The 14,123-nt window shown below is 38.1% G+C and overlaps 1 long non-coding RNA gene across 1 annotated transcript in view; it reads right to left on the reverse strand.

Annotated features, from left to right (window-relative positions):
• Positions 1-14,123, reverse strand: part of LOC126811291 (uncharacterized) — a 46,219-nt gene that overhangs the window by 29,285 nt on the left and 2,811 nt on the right. Inside the window, exon 2 of the long non-coding RNA XR_007675524.2 lies at positions 2,066-2,127. This is a non-coding gene — a long non-coding RNA (uncharacterized LOC126811291). The remainder of the gene's footprint in view (positions 1-2,065; positions 2,128-14,123) is intronic.

A 14,123-nucleotide genomic window follows, 5' to 3' on the forward strand; every position in this document is an offset into this window, starting at 1 on the left:
CTCTTGTATATCTTGAATACGTTGAATGCCATTGAAATTCGAGTTCACTATTTCCGCTTTAAATTTATTTATGTCAAATGATTTAAACCTTCGATATGTTAAAGTCTTTATTGTTGGTTGTGGTTTCTGGATCATAAGATTAAAAGTTGCCGGGAAATGATCAAAAATTAATTTGTCCAAGACAGAGAGATTATCCATAAACTTTTGACACAATTTGCTATTGGGCGGGCGGTAAATTGTAATAATCCTAATTTCCTTGAAAGAAAACTGTAGAGAACAATCCAAAATTTCAAAAGAATCAAAACGGTCAATACGGATTTTCTTACACTTAATAGATGACTTAAATATAAGTGCTACGCCTCCTCCACGTGAACCGCGAGGGCAATGTTGTATAGAATATCCATCAGGTACTAAAGCTGCGATTGTCAATGAGTCCGAACAGTCATTATTCAGCTACATTTCAGTTATTCCACAAATATCAATAGAATTTTCAAAAATATAATCAGATAAAATTGTTGTTTTATTTCTTACGGATCTGGCATTAATTAATCCAAACGAAGTTGTTAAAACTGACGCTTCATTTTCAACCGCCTTTCTAATTTGTATAAGATTGTTGTTTATCTTCTGTTTTGGTCTAAAGTTTTTGATCTGTTTGTGATATTTGATAGAGTTTGAGGTGAGCTGGATGAGATTGCTATGATTAATGTTAATATTCAGTGGATTAGTGTTTAGAGGTTCATATGGTCTGTTGGTGGTGATAACTTTTAAATGTCTTTGATTTCTCCCAATTACTTCATTGTTGTCGTATATATAATCATTCAAAGCGACTGTTTTATTTTCGACGGGCCATGCATTTAGACACAATTGTGTATTGTCTGGGCGTTGATCGATTTGTTTAGAAATTATTGGAATAGTAACAAGATTGCCCCTGTTTACTGTTCTGTGTCTTTTTACTGTATCATTTCTAATAGTAGTAGTTGGATTTAAAACATCAATCTTTTTAACCCACTGCTTTCCACTCCTCACGCCTCTATTATTATTAATATTATTATTATTATTACTAAAACAATGAGATTTGGCTTGAATGTTATTGTTGTAAGAGTTCAGTTGTGATTGATAGTAGGTGAGTGGATTCAGATAGCTCACTAGCCACAACAGATACAAATTATTATGAAACATTTTGATAAAATACTGCATTCAGAGTTACTATTTTAAACAAAAACACATGCAGGACAAATGCACAGCTGCCTCCTAGGCGCTTTCATAATGTTTTCAATCTAGGCTTCCTAAAATTAGGCCTAAATTTTAATGAAAAGGCGATAAATAAATGTTTCTTCGCAATAGTTATATTTAAACAGCAAACACTACTTCGCATAAAAATGTTCCACATGCACGACAATAGAACTGAAATCTGTCGCAAATTTATCAACAAATTATATCTTAACAAAAACTGTTATACAATTATTTGAAAGTAACGGCTTTACCACGCCTGCGCATTAATAATATATATTTGTATGTCGAAATCCACATTAATCCACAATAAATCACAGGCACGAAAAACACAGAGCACAACAAGTCACAGTCAACCACTATGGCGTTTACAATAAAAGTTGCAGAGATCAAACTATCTGTCAATAAAGGTTGCTAACGGCAGGCCCATCGGGGCGGCCATTTTGAATTTTTGACAGTTGACAGCTGATCGACACAATGTAAACATTCACCATGACAGATAGGTCAAAATACAAAAGCAATACATATATTTCACATCAAAATGGTCCTGGTGATCACGCACAAACATTAAATCAAAAAATCTATTACATCCATTATTGATAAATATATAATTATCGAAAAACACTCACAGTACCGTTTGAAGGTACCATTTAAGTTTGTGAAACAGGTCTATTGAATTTCAGCAATTTCCGTCAATAATTTCTAGAGTTATGGCGATTGTGAACGTTTAAATGACAAAAGTCATCATGTGATCTGTATGAAATTTATATGCATTATTTAAATTAGTAAAACGAAAAAGCCTGTCAAATTTCAACAATTTCTGTAGATTACTTACAGAGTTGAGACCCTTGTTTCAGTTTGTAGAACCTTGTTTCAGTTTGTAGAACCTTGTAAACCCTGAAACGACAAAATTTATAATCTGGTCTGTATGGAACTGTCTTGTAAAGGCCTCCAATTACCTACAAAGGAATTAATATGCGACAACCCTTGACGACCGCTCGGACGATTTAGCTGCTGTGGGCGTATGTTTTGTTGCCTGGCAACCTACCTTTGTGTACTGTCAAACCCTCGTCCGTAGGAATATCAAGTCCAGAAATATTGTATACTGTATCAGTATAGTTTAATGTTATTCCGTCGCTATGTAATGTAAAGTAAACCTAGAACCAACCCGGAAGTGCTACAAGAGATTATTAAAAATAAACATGTAAAACCCAAACAAATGTTTATATACATGAATACAAATCCAACACAGCATGGACCTGCAAACATGAAACAAATCCAAAACACATTATATAGACAAAAACAGAAAACCAAAACAACAGTGCATGCAGCCAACGTAGCGGATGAAATACTGGAAGTCATTGGAATGTTGAATACTCAACCTTTTGTACAGCAGATAGTACATAGGAAAGGTGAAGTCCCCTCTGTTATGTGTTATACCAAAGATCAAATTGTTGACATGAACCACTTTTTAAAAAACTCAAAGTCTCCAATTTTGGGAATAGACCGTACTTTTAACATGGGGACATATGATGTGACCGCGATTGTGTACAAGAGTGAGCGAGTTATCAGGAAAAAAACCAAAAGATTTTCCCATTATGGTGGGACCTGTCCTTTTACATAAGAACATATAAAGAATTTCTAACACTATAGCGGATCAACTTGTTGTTATAAATGAGGTGGAATTAAATGTGCCTAACAATATTGAATTTGGCTCGGACGACGAAAAAGCTCTTACTAACGCAATAGAACAATCATTTCCGAACGCAACGAGAAGGTTATGCACCAAGCATATTAAAGACAATTTAATATTTCACTTACAAAATAAAGTGGGACTTAATGCTAGTGAGCGATCCCAAATTGTAGATAAGTTCTTTGGAACTGAAGGACTTGCGTGTGCAAACGACATAATAGACTTTGAAAGAAGAAAGCATGACATCTCAACCGTGTACGAAAAATACCCAGACCTAAAAAAGTATCTTGAAACCGTGAAAGATAGAATAACAAAGTTCGTTTATATACCAAAGAGAAAAGGTGACGAAGTCAAATTATGGACAAATAACAACGCGGAATCCGCAAACCAATTTTTTAAATGTGCCATTGACTAGAAACCCCAAAAGGCTCCGGAATTAATCGAGAAGCTGTATATGTGTGTGAATTTTCAATTAATTAATTTAAGATCTACCCTGTATTTTTCTGGAGATTATGAACTTTGTGGTCGCTATAAAGCATATTCTGTTTCTGAACAAAAGTGGCGCTGTTTCAGCGAAGAGCAAAAAGAAAAATATTTGCAAATTTTCTTAAAGACTCGAAAAGGAAGCGCGACGAAGAAGAAATTATTTGTTCAACAAACAAACAAATTTGTGTAGTAAAGAAAGCAAAGTTACCAGCCAAAAAACCCCATCAAACCAAAAGGTGTAGAAGTGTTCGCACTAATAGAAGATAGGCCTAAAATGTTATTTATTTATAACCAGTAGCTGAAACAATCTTGATATATTTGCCCTTCAATGTCTAAATTTTAGTTTTGCCTTCCATATTCTTTAAAATATATATAGATGTTTTTCGACAGTTGTACGTGATTACACCTCAAATAAAAAATAACATTCTTGTTGTATTCTTTTTTATAAAAAAAAAACCGTCCGTAAAATAGTCGGCGGTAACAAGGAATCATTAAGCATTTGGTCGGCGGTAACAAGTATACTATTCAAAAAAAGCAGGCTATGGTCCAGATACCGTGATACACAATCTGTACAGGACAGACCACGCTCAGGTCGACCAAGGGCGACAACTCAAGCCCAGGATCGATTTATCCGTACCTTGGCCTTGAGAAATCGTGTCCATCACAGCAAATCAGATCAGCGCTCGTCTTCAAACAGACACTGGTGTGAGAGTGAGTGGCCAGACGATTCGGAATCGACTGCATAGGGGTCACCTTCGCGCCCGACGTCCTCGCGTGATCCCTTGTTTGAGAGATCATCACATTCAGGCAAGACGTCGTTGGTGTAGGGATCGTCAACACTGGGATAATCGACGCTGGAGCAATGTGATGTTTTCAGATGAGTCAAGGTTCACTGTTGATTTTTTGGACAGACGTAGGAGGGTGCGGCGTCGTCGAAACGAGCGCTTCCAAGACGTTAACGTCATCAGACATGATCGATTTGGGGGTGGTTCTGTTATGGTGTGGGGAGGCATCACTGTTGCTGGAAGAACGGCTTTACATGTTGTTGCAGGGCGTGTTACAGGCCAGTACTACCGGGACAACATCTTGGCAGTCCATGTTGTGCCGTTCGCACGACGTCATGGCCGCCGTTTCATCTTCCAGGACGACAACGCAAGATGTCACAGGGCCAAGATCGTTAAAGGTTACCTCCAACAACAGAACATCACCACATTACCTTGGCCAGCACTGAGTCCCGACCTCTCCCCCATCGAGCATGTCTGGGACATGCTTGGACAGAGGTTACGTCAACGTCAACAACGTCCTGCCAATGTCCAAGAACTTGCTGCTGCGTTGCAACAGGAATGGGACAATCTGGACCAAAATGACCTTAGACGTCTCATTAGGAGTATGCCACGTCGGATCAATGCTTGTTTGGCAAACAGAGGAGGATTTACCCGTTACTGACTTGGTTGTGATGCTGTGGTAACTTTGCTGTTTGACCCCGGGTATCATTTTACCCTTATAATGGTCAGTCTGTGCCTTACTTAGTCTAACGATCATTTGGAATAAATCGATGAATGTGAACTTCATTTCATTTTGTCATTTGTTTCTTCGTCAGTTTCATTAGGTGACTTTAATAACACTTAAAAATCAAATATCCCCTACTTTTTTTGAATAGTATATTTGGTCGGCGGTAATTATATTACGGTCGAAAGTCATTACAATGGGGTCGGCGGTAAAAAGTATTTGGTCGGCGGTAATTACACGACGGTCGGCGGTAAAAAGCATTTGGTCGGCGGTGGTCGGCGGTAAAAAGTACCACCGTCTTAAAATGCTCCAAAACGGAAAATACTAGATTTTCGGCGTACCATAATTTAATTTCTAGCCATCTAAATCGTACCATTCAGATGTCATATGATAGTCCATTAATGGGGCTATCCAGCGATACTTTAGTTCTTTTCGTCCGCTAACATCTGATGGAGAAATCAAGTTTTTCGGAAGAGCGCTATTTTTTTAAACCTTATTTCTTCATTTTTTGAATACTTCCGGTATGGAGATTATTGTCGGGATAGTTTTAATAACCGGATTGGCTTATCAAATAGCCACAGGGCTATGTAATGATATATTACATTGTCTGATCAGATAAAATGTCCCTGGGAAATCCTATGTTCAATAGTGCCAAAAATGCAAAAATGTCAATATATCGAAAATTAAATTTAAATATTTCAATACATAGTATACATCGTTAGAATCGTAATAGGTCAGCTATCTGAGGGTGTAACTTTTTTGTAAAATTTGTTTAAATATACTATTCAAAAAAAGTAGGGGATATTTGATTTTGGGGGCATAATACTAAAATATGCAAATGACTACGAAAAAAGTCACTATAGAACCTAACAGAAGAAACATTTCCAGTTACATGTGACGCCCAAACGCACCAATAGCTACCGCATGGAATGCAGGTGATGCTTGGGATCATCATGGGGGTCCAACCCAAGATTTGCACGACTCTGACTTTGAATGTTACAGTCATTGTGGCATTGAATTCCAGGGTGGAAACATCAGTTTAATTGTTTTAGTGACCAGAAAACAAATTTTGATATGCGTCGGCTTACCCAAAATGAAAGGTTACGTGCCCTTGGCATGCTACAGATCGGCACAACACAGGCGGTTGTGGCGCGGACGATGAATGTTTCTCAGTCTGTCATAAGCAGGCTATGGTCCAGATACCGTGATACACAATCTGTACAGGACAGACCACGCTCAGGTCGACCAAGGGCGACAACTCAAGCCCAGTATCGATTAATCCGTACCTTGGCCTTGATAAATCGTGTCATCACAGCAAATCAGATCAGCGCTCGTCTTCAAACAGACACTGGTGTGAGAGTGAGTGGCCAGACGATTCGGAATCGACTGCATAGGGGTCACCTTCGCGCCCGACGTCCTCGCGTGATCCCTTGTTTGAGAGATCATCACATTCAGGCAAGACGTCGTTGGTGTAGGGATCGTCAACACTGGGATAATCGACGCTGGAGCAATGTGATGTTTTCAGATGAGTCAAGGTTCACTCTTAATTTTTTGGACAGACGTAGGAGGGTGTGGCGTCGTCGAAACGAGCGCTTCCAAGACGTTAACGTCATCAGACATGATCGATTTGGGGGTGGTTCTGTTATGGTGTGGGGAGGCATCACTGTTGCTGGAAGAACGGCTTTACATGTTGTTGCAGGGCGTGTTACAGGCCAGTACTACCGGGACAACATCTTGGCAGTCCATGTTGTGCCGTTCGCACGACGTCATGGCCGCCGTTTCATCTTCCAGGATGACAACGCAAGATGTCACAGGGCCAGGATCGTTACAGGTTACCTCCAACAACAGAACATCACCTTGGCCAGCACTGAGTCCCAACCTCTCCCCCATCGAGCATGTCTGGGACATGCTTGGACAGAGGTTACGTCAACGTCAACAACGTCCTGCCAATGTCCAAGAACTTGCTGCTGCGTTGCAACAGGAATGGGACAATCTGGACCAAAATGACCTTAGACGTCTCATTAGGAGTATGCCACGTCGGATCAATGCTTGTTTGGCAAACAGAGGAGGATTTACCCGTTACTGACTTGGTTGTGATGCTGTGGTAACTTTGCTGTTTGACCCCGGGTATCATTTTACCCTTATAATGGTCAGTCTGTGCCTTACTTAGTCTAACGATCATTTGGAATAAATCGATGAATGTGAACTTCATTTCATTTTGTCATTTGTTTCTTCGTCAGTTTCATTAGGTGACTTTAATAACACTTAAAAATCAAATATCCCCTACTTTTTTTGAATAGTATAATAAAGTAATAGAGCATTTTCCAAAATTTCACGATTTTTCAACTTTTTTCAATTTTCAGTACGTTATTTTATCTATTCCAGACATTTCAAAGTCTTATTGGATGGATTCATGCACACGGCTACCGGGGGGACTCTCGATGGGGAAAGTTTAAGAAAAATCCTTGGAGTAGTTTTCGAGATATAGGTGTCCAAAAACGCTCCAAATCAGAAAATACTTGAATTTCAGCATGTCATATTTTGCTGTCCTGTCGTAGGACTCGTGTGAAATGGATATCATATGACAGTCAAATCCCAGGGCCACCCAACGGTACCTTAATTTCTTTAATCCGTTGATATCGGGTGGAGAAATCACGTTTTTCCCTAAAGCACCCATTTTTTTGCGTTTTCTTCAAAATATCGGACATTTTTTTCGACCACTTCCGGTTTAAGGATCCTTATCGAAATAGTTTTATCAGTTGGTTTCGGACTATAACTTCATGTTCCAGAAGTTTCAGAAACGTCGATTCGGCCGTAAAACGAAACTCGGGCTCACAAAATGGGCAGAAAGTTCGTAAAAATAAAGGGTGATAACTCTGAATGAAAGTTATATTACTGGAATCGAATTGCCTTCTGAAAAATTACAGAAATTATCTCCTAATCAACGTATTTTCAAAATTCGAACGACAAAAGCCATAGATGAATGTTCGAAATTGAAAAATGTCAGATAGCCATTGTCTCGGAAAAGATTCAGGGTTTCCAAAAATGTGAATTGTTTTAAAATAGGTAAAGAATTGGCGAAACCCCGGCCGATTTTTGATTTATTGCTACCGTTCAAAATTGGACCACTTCCGGTCTGCGCAGAAGTTTCAAAAATACTTTATCAAGTAACCACCACATGGTTTCCAGATAGAAAATTGAACCCCAGATCGATATCTGTTTTCGATCATGGAGAAATAAGCTCCCGCGGTAAATAATAATAATAACTAGACTTGCTTGCAAGACTGAAGGCTTTCACCGTGCCAAGGCGTCACACGATCGACAGATGCATGACAAAAGACTATCCTCACCACTCCACCCCCCCCCCCAAAGAAAAAACCCAAATACACTAGCATAACTCAGATATTGACACGTTCTTTGCATGCGCATTGCGATAGAGAAGGGAATTGAAAAATAGAGTTGAACAATTCACATCATGATAATCCTAGATCGGTAGAATCGAACAGACGCCTCCCATCCAAATATGTAATCGAAAACTCAAAATTCCAAGAAATATCAATTTTAGTAAATTTTCAAATTTTGAAGAAAAAATGAGAACAACATGGTATTTCAATTCGGTCGTTATCGCTTCCGCAATATACCCAGCTGTACAAAAATATAACTTTTTCGAAAATCGGTTGGGAATTCACATAATTAGGGCCGGTTTTCAATTTTCGTGCACGTTAAAGATTTACACAACTTCCGGTCTGTCCACAACTTTCGCAATAGCTATAAGTAATAATTGTTAAAAACAAAACAAAAAACAGTTTTCCGAATGGGACAAAAACAGTCTTTGTAGTCTCAGATAACAACTAAAACCCTAAATCATAATGATCAACCTCAACCTTTCTTTACACTTAAAGAGGGGCGACTTTCTTATAAATAGATGCAGCAGGGAGCTTTATTTTAAATGGTATAAAGAGATGACGTCATGTACACAAAAAAACTGCGATATTAATTTCAGGAGCAACTGTTATTTACTAATATGAAATATTTTCACTCTAGAAGCACCAGTGCCAGATATTGGTTAACAGTAGAACACCCTTAGTTCAAATATTGCCACTTTGAAAAATGACTCTCTATATTATACGTTAAACCCCATTTCTCTCTCTCTCTAATTGTTCGTACCTTTCTAACCAGGGTAATTATATAAAAATATTATGTTGACTTTTCGAGAAATAGACATCTAAAAATGCTCCAAATTTTCGATCTCTTTTTTCGGCTACCCCTAACATTTCAAAAAATTATACAGTGGTTTCACACAACAGAGTACCAAGAAATAACAATTTTAGTAAATTTTCAAATTTTGAAGAAAAAATGAGAACGACATGGTATTTCAATATCCTCAGCTGTACAAGAATATAACTTTTTCGAAAATCGGTTGGGAATTCACATAATTAGGGCCGGTTTTCAATTTTCGTGCACGTTAAAGATTTACACAACTTCCGGTCTGTACACAACTTTCGCAATAGCTATAAGTAATAATTGTTAAAAACAAGGGAAAAATCAATATTCAGAACACTATCTGTTAGTTTCAGAGATCTACACGAATTGTAAATGGAATAAAAAAAAAACAAAAAAAAAACAGTTTTCCGAATGGGACAAAAACAGTCTTTATAGTCTCAGATAACAACTAAAACCCTAAATCATAATTATCAACCTCAACCTTTCTTTACACTTATAGAGGGGCGACTTTCTTAAAAATAGCTGCAGCAGGGAGCTTTATTTTAAATGGTATAAAGAGATGACGTCATGTACACAAAAAAACTGGGATATTAAAGGGGAAGACCAACGATTTTCAATAAGGTTTCCATAAATAATAAATATATATTTAGAAATAATCCCTCCTATAACATATGCAAAAAATAATTTGCAAGCGAGAAATTAATTTTTATTAATACCGGAAGTGACGTAGTTGGTTCGACACGCTCACTAGTCACTATAGTAAACATACAAATTTGGAGCAAATTTAGCGCTGTATTTTGTGATCGTTTCGCCGTTTGGCAGAAAATCTGATGAAAGGTAATCTTTATTAGGATATTAAGAACAAGAACTTATGGTATTTTGAAGGTATAATATACAACGCGTTTGTGTAAATTAAGTTTCTAAACTGGACACTGTGACACAATTTAAGCCACATGGCTAATTGTTTACATCACGTGATAGCTGGCACGTGACAGATATTAACCGAACACAAATTGGCGACCTATTCGTCTAGCGACCTATTCGACCGATCCAGCTGGCAACCTGTTCGTTAATGACGATTCATGATCGTTGGAGAATTGTTAGAAAACAAAAACGTTGTCGAAAGTGCTTTAGTACACATCATACAGATAAATGTGAACAAGCTAATAACAACACAACACATTACTACACATTGACTGCTATTACAAAGGGGGTTTGAATCCAAACGCCAGACCATTTTCAAATGATACAACAACAGCCAATGGTACTAATCAATCATTGATGGTACAAGATAGAAGAATCAATTGTGTATCCGCCCAGTGTCCTGTTCAAATGATTCTGGTAAATGATCCTCAGAACAACAAGAAGAAAGCAATAATCTTCCAAGATTCTGGTTCCGACATATGTCTAATGAGAAAAGAATACGCCAAGAAACTGGGTTTATGTGGAAAAGGAATCACATTAAACATGCTTCTTGCCGGAGGTGAACGGAGAGTAGAACTTTCAGAAATACTTACCGTAACAGTGTCTCCATTTGACGACACGGCGGCGGAGAAAACTTTTAATGTATACGTCGTTAACAAACCATGTAGTGATGCTAAAACTGTGTCAAATCTTTGGAAAAATACAGTCATCTGCAACCACTAATAGACAAACTTTACCTAGATGGTGGAAAAATAGACATTCTTATCGGTACTGAATTTTCAGATGCATTTATCGTCATCGACCTTGCATCAAAAGTTGGTGAAAGTGGTCAACCTATAGCGAAGAAAAATATTTTCGGTTGGTATATTCTGGGTTCAGTTGATGACAAGACTGAATTCAAATCCTGTAATTTTGTAAAATCGGCTGTGATCGAGAACTTTAATAGTGCTCAAACAAACCTTGACATAAAGCAGCTGTTGTGTCAGGACCAAATTGGTATCAAGCCAACAAAATATTGTGTATGTTCTGAAGACGTATTGAAAGAAAATCGCTTCATTAAACTATTAAGCGAATCAACACAACTTATCGACGGAAGAATACAAGTTAGAATGCCCTAGGTGTCTAAAGGACCGCCTCTGTACAGCAACTATGACCTCGCCTACAAAAGGATGGAGTCTACAGAAAGATCCTTGATAAAGAAAGACAAACTGGAAGTCGTTAATGCAGAAGTCAACAAATTGGTTGATTCTGGTTTTGTGAAGATACTCCATCAAGGTGAAGTAAATCACTCTAAACCTGAATTCTACCATCCAATGCAGGCAGTATTTACGCCTGGACGATCCACTGAAGTACGGCTAGTGTTCGATTCAAGTACAAAGGGACACGATGGACTTTCCTTAAACGCAAGGTTAAAAAAGGGACCCAATTTAATAAACAGTTTATTAGAAGGTCTAATAGCATGGAGATGGGATAATGTAGCATACACAAGGGACATTCAAAAGATGTTTTACCAAGTGCTTGTTCATCCTGATGATCAAGTCTTCCATCAGTTCTTGTGGCGACCAAGTCCAAGCGAGCTACCCAAAATATACCAAATGGATACGACTAAGTTTCGGAGATAAACCTGCTCCTTCAATTGCATCAAATGCTATCAACGTACTGGCCAAAATGTCAGAAACCAAATACCCGGAAGCAGCTAAAGAACTGTTAAACAGGACATACGTTGATGATATAGCTAGCTGGGTCAAAAGCAACTCAAGATAAAGCTAAAAACACAATAGAAAATATCGATTCTATTCTTGACCAAGGCCACTTTAAAATAAAGTGCTGGTATTCTAATAACGGACTCATTGATCAGGATACTTCAAAAGAAGTAGTAACAACTATTCTTGGACACAAATGGAACAAACAAACGGACACCTTTTCGTACAAAAAGTATTCAATAAGTGAAGTCAAAGGAATCTTCAACAAACCTAAATGCCTAGCATCTCTTGCACAAGTCTGGGATCCAATCGGACTTGTCTCGGCTGTAACAATTAAGTTCAGAATAGACATGCAAAATTTATGGGCCATAGGATATAATTGGGATCAAAGTCTACCCGAAGATTTACAAACTAAATGGTTGAATAATATTCAGCTAATGAATGAAATTCTCCGTACAACCTTCGAAAGGAAATCGAAACCAGAAAACGCGACAGACAAGCATCTCTTGCACAAGTCTGTGATCCAATCGGACTTGTCTCGGTTGTAACAATTAAGTTCAGAATAGACATGCAAAATTTATGGGCCATAGGATATAATTGGGATCAAAGTCTACCCGAAGATTTACAAACTAAATGGTTGAATAATATTCAGCCAATGAATGAAATTCTCCGGACAACCTTCGAAAGGAAATCGAAACCAGAAAACGCGACAGACAAACCCGAAATACACGGTTTCTGTGACGATGGAGAAATGGCTTTCGGTGGCGTAGTATTTTTAAGATGGACATTAAACAATAATGAATATGTATGCGTTCCAGTGTTAACCAAAGCCTTAGTGGCGCCGCTAAAGAAGAAGTCTATACCACGACTAGAAATGTTAGGGTGTTTACTCCAGAATGTATGAGTCGCTGATCAAAGCACTCACATTTGCCGGAGCCAAAGATTTTCCCGTGTTCTTATGGTGTGACTCGACTACAGCTTTAAAGTGGCTAAAATCACCACCACAGAAGTTTCGACCATTCGTGTCAGCTAGAGTCGCTGAAATACAGGAAATACTGTCAACGCACGAAGATGAATCTAAACAAACCCTAGCTGAATACAAAACCATAAAAGGATCAACGCATGCAATTCAGAACAATAATACAACGGACGTTACTGATAAACTCTTAAACAGTGTTTCAAGCTTTATCAAACTAAGAAGATATCTGTGTCATTTAATACGATTCGCTAAATATATCGCGAAACGGGACTTTAACAAAGGTTCAATTACTGTATCTGAACTAAAACATTCACAAAATGTGTTATATAAATGGACTCAAAATGAATCTTCAAAATCCATCACAAAAATTGGGATTCACACTACTACCGGATGACAACGGGATAATTCGAGCACACGGAAGACCTGAAAACATCCGAACCTTACCAACGGATCAACGAAATCCAATCATTTTACCAAAGGACCACAAATTTGTGAATTTACTACTAATTCATTTGCACGAGAGACGTGGACATTGTGGTTGTAAAAGTCTCATAGCAGAAGCTAGAAAACATTTCTGGATTTTCGGATTACTGCTAACTCTCTAACTAGAAACTGTATTACGTGTAGAAAACTGCGTCGAAAGCCAGAAAAACAGCTAATGGGACAGCTACCAGAACTCAGAGTAGCTGCAGGATTTCCAGTATTTTACAACACCCCGCTTGATATGTGCGGTCCAGTTCACATCAAGTTAGGACAAAAAACTCTTAAAGAGGATCAAGTTATAATATTCGCCGGTATGACGTCAAGAGCAATACATCTTGAACTTGTTACCAACAAAAGCTCAGACACATTCCTTATGGCATATCGTAGATTTTTGTGTATAAGAGGTCAAGCTAAATGTTCATGGTCCGACCAAGGAACTAATTTCATTGGCTCACAAACTTACTTGAAAGAAATAATGAAAACAAAGTCGAAAATGTGATAACACAAAAATATGGACGTAACTTGCAGTTCCAATGGGACTGGAATATACCTCACGCAAGTCACATGAATGGTGTGGTGGAATCCCTCATTCATTCCGTTAGACAAGCTCTAAATGCTACGTGTAAAATGCGCGAATACACTGAAGAACAGTGGAATACTATCTTAGCCGAAACAACATATCTTATAAACAGTCGACCATTATATCCCGCATTAAACGAAATTTTCGAGGATCCACCAATCACACCAAACGATCTATTATTTGGACCAAACATCACTCCTCCACAACCTGAAGATGAAAATCATATCAATCCAAGGAATTTAAATCGAAGTGCCCAGAGTCGGATCGCTGAATTCTGGCATTGTTAGCTAAAATATTTCGCCCCAACTCTTA

Source organism: Patella vulgata, chromosome 2, assembly GCF_932274485.2.
Source record: "Patella vulgata chromosome 2, xgPatVulg1.2, whole genome shotgun sequence".
NCBI classification, from domain to species: domain Eukaryota; kingdom Metazoa; phylum Mollusca; class Gastropoda; family Patellidae; genus Patella; species Patella vulgata.